This window comes from Periplaneta americana, chromosome 10, assembly GCF_040183065.1.
Source record: "Periplaneta americana isolate PAMFEO1 chromosome 10, P.americana_PAMFEO1_priV1, whole genome shotgun sequence".
Taxonomy (NCBI): Eukaryota; Metazoa; Arthropoda; class Insecta; order Blattodea; family Blattidae; genus Periplaneta; species Periplaneta americana.
Window position 1 is genome coordinate 3,386,491 of NC_091126.1, and position 6,136 is coordinate 3,392,626.

The window sequence follows — 6,136 nt, forward strand, 5'->3', positions numbered from 1 at the left end:
TTTTCCAAACATATTCATGTCATCCACAAAAACAAGCAGCTGATGTAACCCGTTCAGTTCCAAACCCTCCTTGTTTTCTTGGACTTTCCTAATGGCATATTCTAGAACAAAGTCAAGTCCGTTAATAAAGAAAGTAATGTAAGCAATATATTAGTATGAAAGAGATTTATTTGACCTGTTCCTCACAATGCACTTCGGTTGTGGAGTTATAATCAAGTACGTCCAGTCCTCTGAAATACTTATATCAATCTAATATAACAATGTAATTTTGTTAAATGACGTATGAAAATTTTTGTTATAAAATTGTGAAGGGGCTATATTAATTATATCTGTTACATATTTGGACGGCTCAGAAGCCAATCAGTGGAAGTCACTAAATATCCAATTCTGAGTTATTGGGATTGAGGGATTCCTTATAATACATTTCTTCAGAAGCATATTCAGGTAAGTCAGTAGTATGACTTTTTTAACATATTAATGCTTCTGAAAAAATCACATAAAATTTCAGTGGTCAATCAAATTAAGTCAAAGTTTTTATTCTGATGTTGAGGCTCATATATTTGATTCAGTCATCATAACATGTTACTTCAGTCAATTTTCAAGTGAACTAACACATATTCAAATTAGTTTGAGGGGTTTTTTCGTATTTATGGAATATCCTATCACAGATAAGTCTGCAAATGACAATTCAGAAGTAGATGACAGAGGTAACAATGATGATGAGAATGCAGATAGGGGAAAACGTAGATAACATTGAAAACAAGGAATAAAACTACAGGAAACTGGAAGAGAAAGAGATTCATGGGTGAGAGTTAGACAGACTAGTTCAGGACAAGAATTCATTGTAAATATGCACGTAACTGTTTTCAAAACCTTCCATGCTTTTGCAGATCATATAATACAAAATACCGTATTTTCTCGAATAACCCACGTATTTTTTTTCTGAAATACGGGTGCACGGCTTATTCGAAATTAAGTTGACAGCATTGCCCAATTTTCCTTCCATGCAAATCCTAAGGAGATAGTGCATGTCATATTCCCATGTGGGTAGGATTTCAATTGAAGTGCACAGGGGAAAAACTTGATTAGTCCAGAATCATCGATTTTCTGTTTTAGATGCAGTGTAATAGCTCAGGTAGTGTAGGTTTGTGTAGTTTTACTGTGCAGAATAACAGTCCCGTTAGCCCAAAAAATTTGAAGAATTATAACCCAAAGACAATACAATGTAATGGGTCTTGAAACTTTTAACTTGCTCTCCTGTAAAAACAGTAAAATGTGACTTATCAGGTTTTTCTCCTGTACTCTCCAGTTATTAACATTGTTAAATGGCATTTGAATTAGCAGTACATATGTCAGAATCAAGTTCAAATAAGTGTATAGTTTGTGCATCTTAGATTTTCAATTCTGAAAATGAGTACCACTTTACCCACAGCAAAAAACTTAAAATTGTCAAAGATGCGGAGGAACATAGAACCATGCTATAGCCCGTAAAGTTGATGTAAGTGAAAGTTTCATCAGAGACAAGAGGAAAAAAAAAGAACTGTTGCTAAAGAACAATGGAAAGAGGGGAGCTTTTCTTGGCGAGGTGTGGAGGGCAAGCAGAGAAACAGCACGTTGGCTCTGTTCCAGGATAAAATGTATTGTTAATTGAACTGTATGAATTTGTCGTGAATACATTTGTTGAAAGTTTTATTTTTGTAATTCGTGTGTGTTTGTTTTTTTTTCCTCCCCAAAAGTGGGATGCATAGCTTATTTTGAGGGTGCGGGCGGGGTATATACATTTGTAGTCTAGTACGAAGTGCACCAATTAAACAATGTCGAATTAGAAATTCTTCTAAGGGTCTTACAATCGAAAAGTTATCAGTTTTTACTTCATACAGACGAGTCATCAAAACAAGTAGGCCTATTCAAGAACTTTTTCCGTCCAACAATTCAAATGAGTGATTTTAGACTCTTAAGTGCTGCAGTGAACCTTCTGGAAAAGGCTGTCGCAAACAGGAATGTCACCATTGAGGGACTCCTATAAATTTGATGAAAATCCAATGGTTAAGATACTGCAAAGGTGAAACTTATAAGATATTCTTTACACTTACATTACTAGTTTCATGTGTTCAGTATCACAAAGAAAACAAAAAAGGAAAACTTGCAAAACTCTCTTCAGTACACGGTGTAGGCCTGCGAAATATATGAAAGACATGTCACTATACATACCACCATAGTATCATCTTTACAGTGATACACCAAGAACTAAGACTACCAGTAATTCTGCAGAGTTCCAACAGAGAAGTATTAGTGATCACAACGATGATACCAATGACTATTGACTTGTCAGAAATATATTTGAAAAAAATTCCGTGGACAAACCAATAAGTCAGTATTATTTTATGTTTTTGCCTGTAATAGTTACATTTATTAATGGACAGTTTTTGTGAGTATGTATTAAGATACCGGTACTTCAGTTATTGTCACACATGTATAAGTAATTAGCTATTTTTAAACCGTAATGGGATTTTGAAGAAAACAATCTAATAAAAACCTTATTTTCTCTTTTCCTATGATGACTTACACTGATTAGCTTCTGAGCCATCCATTTAATTAACACAAAAGCTAGTAGAGTGTATATTGTGTACGATCCATGAAGGAGTATTTTTGACTCTAGGTCCATTAATGTAAGGTAGAATCCAATATAAGTATAGAGTAACAAATGACCTTCCTAGACATATAGTACTTATTGCCACAGCAAATAAAAGTAGAGCCAAAACGAGATATGTGAACAGAATTCAAAAGTAAGTAATGGTTGGTTGGTTGGTAATGCTCAGCATATTCAACTTCTTCCATTTGCTCTCTTTCTTCCCGGTATCATAACGACAGATCTGTAGCTATTAAATTTTTACAGTGCTTGAGGTGTATCATATCCATTATAGTATTATCTTCTTTACAAAGTAAACAGTTAGGAGTTGGAAAAATATTTATTTTATATAGATGGGTAGCCAAACAGTCATGTCCCGTATATAATTGAAAAAGTGGAATTAAATTTTTATTGTTTCATAAAATATTCCACTGCTTATTTACACTCTCGTGTACTAATTTTTTATGTATTTTTTGTTGGATGACTTTCTTGATTATTAGTTTTGAAGACTGAAATGATAAATATGAATTTGTAATTTGTTGGACCATTGTGCCCTTTTTTGCTAAGGAATCTGCTATCTCATTACCAAGAATTCCACAGTGTGAAGGAATCCATTGCAAAACTATTGTTTTGTGAAGAGATTGTAAGTGTTTGATACTTTGATAAATATCAGCAATAATTCTTTTTTTTTTTTTGTATAGGTGTTTGCATGTATAGCTGATTTAAAATCGCTAAATATAACAGCTCTATTAAAGATGTTAATGTAATAGAAAAGCTGTTTTAATGTAGAATTCACTGCCTCACATTCTCCATCAAAGTGAGTTAATTTTGACCGAGAAATATATAAGAACAAAATAATTTACTGTATATTCCAGCACCAGTCATATTATTAAAGTTATTGCCAATTTTAGAGCCATTGGTGTAGATGTGTACCCACTCAGTTTCTGGGAATCTTGTGTTGATAGTTTCTAGTACAGTATGTTTCAAACGAATAGGGATTTCATCCTGTTTTTTAATTTGTTGTGTTATGTATGTATTTATTTACACTGCAAGTGGGCAAGCTTCCATGGCAGTGATATACACAATATAAACAATACACAATAGAATTATACAATACACAATACAATTATTCAATACACACTATAAGCAATAAGAATACACAGTACAATTTTACACAATAATTACAATTAATAATAATACATAAAATAACCTAATTAATAAGTGAACCAAATTTTACAATACAACCTACATATGTATAGGCCCTATATGAATTTTACATCAGTACTGATGATAATCTTTCACTTTACTCTCATCTCACTCACTGTAGTGGCACTGTGATGCATTTCACTGACACTTTAGAACACATTCCACTGACACTCTATAACACAGTCCATTGATACTATAGAACACATTTCATTGACACTATAAATTATCACTGATCGGAACTATTCACTGCACTGTAAAACCATAACCATCATGCTTCAGTGCTACAACAGTTCAAATAAGACAAATAATTACACCCTTATGCATACTTATAAACAGAACTACATTTAAACTATACATTTCTAGTCTAAGACCCTCTTACACGCTATTTTTAAATAATTTACAGTTCAAACCAAGGGAGTAACTTGTCAGGCTAAATAATGTCACCTTAAAAAATTAAATGTCACCTTAATTTTAATTTACACTTCATACACAACTTTTTAAGTTATTCTTGAATCTCCTTAAGGAAGGACAGCCCTCAAAGACTGCTGCAGGTAGGTCATTCCAATCATTTGTAGTTCTATTTAAAAATGAGAATTTACCTACATCCGTTTTCTGTTTCCTACATTTGATTTTAAAATCATGATCATTCCTACCATAGTATGTTGGATTCTCTAACCGAGCCGTTATGTCTACCCATGCTTTCTGACCTAGATGTGCTCTATACAATGATGTTATTGTAGTTTTTCTATGTCTTTTCCAAAGTTTCCCATTTAAGTTCTTTTATCGTATCATTTCCATCTTCTCTTTTACCTTTAACAAATTTAGCTGCCCTATACTGAATTCTTTCTAAAGAATTTATCTGATATATTCTATAGGGATCCCAACATGTAGTTCCGTATTCCATTAACGGTCGCACTAACGTTAGATATGCTATTTCCATCGATTTGAGGCTAGCCTTTTTCAAGATTCTCATAATAAAGTGAAGTGCCCTCCATGCTTTACCCGTAATGTTATCAACATGCTCTCCCGAAGAAAGTTTGGAGTTTAAATATATTCCTAGATATTTACAACATTGTTCTTGTGGAATTACAACACCACTGAATTCGTAATTTATACTAGTTTCCTCTCGCGTTTTACAAAATGTTATACATTTACTTTTAGAACCATTTATTTTCATCCTATTCATTAATGCCCAGTTATAAATTTTATTCAAGTCTGTTTGAATAGTATCCACATCTGAATTATTTCTAATCTTTCTATAGATAATTCAGTCGTCTGCAAATAGCCTCACATTTCATGTAATATTTTGGCATAAGTCATTTACATATATTATAAAGAGTAATGGCCACAGAACGCTGCCCTGTGGCACCCCTGAACTTACTTTCCCAATTTGCGATATTTTATGACCTACTCTAACTCTCTGGGTTCTACCTTTTAAGAATTCTTGGATCCATAGCACCACTCTTTTATCTATTCCTAGCCTACTTAACTTATCTATTAATATGTCATGTGGCACCAAATCAAATGCTTTCGAAATATCAATCACAACTGCATCGATTCTTCCACCTGTATCTACCTCTTTTTTATTTAGAACACGACGAACATAATCCGATATCAAATGCTCCATGACTTTACAAACGACAGATGTAAAGCTAATCGGTCTGTAGTTTCCGACATCTAATTCATTTCCACTTTTATGTATGGGTGCCACTATAGCTGATTTCCAGTCACATGGAATAGCTGCATTATTTATGGAAACATGAAATATATGCATTAAGTATGGAATTATGACCTTGGATTATGATTTATTTAACGACACTTGCAAACTGCTGAGGTTATATCAGCATCACCTGTGGTAATTTTTTTTGTCTACATTAACATTCATATCATTTTCTCTGCACCATTCAGCTAATTTATAAAGCACATCATTCATTTGTAAGGAGAGTTAGTGATGTTTTCTTTTTGATGATGTTTAGATTACCAAATCATCTGTGAGAAGGGCACAGTTCTGTTATGCACTTCCTTTAATATTTTTGGTAAATCGTTTATCATCAGATTAAATAGGTTAGTGTTCGAGACAGAACCTGGAGGAAGATCTTTAAATTTGATAATGTTTTTCCATATCTTGTAGCTGAAAATCGTTAAATTAAAAAATTATAAAACCATTTTAGCATATTATTTGTATCCATTTTATGCATTTTGTCTAACAGTTTTATTCGTCCATATTGAATCATAGGCACTTCTAAAATCTGCAGAGATTGCCAGTACTGTTCTCGGTTTATCTAAACTGTCTTTGAAGTA

The 6,136-nt window shown here is 32.9% G+C and overlaps 1 protein-coding gene across 4 annotated transcripts in view; it reads left to right on the forward strand.

Moving 5' to 3' along the window:
* The window catches only part of lbk (leucine-rich repeats and immunoglobulin-like domains protein lambik), a 121,417-nt gene that overhangs the window by 92,458 nt on the left and 22,823 nt on the right, over positions 1 to 6,136 (forward strand). The window lies entirely within an intron of this gene.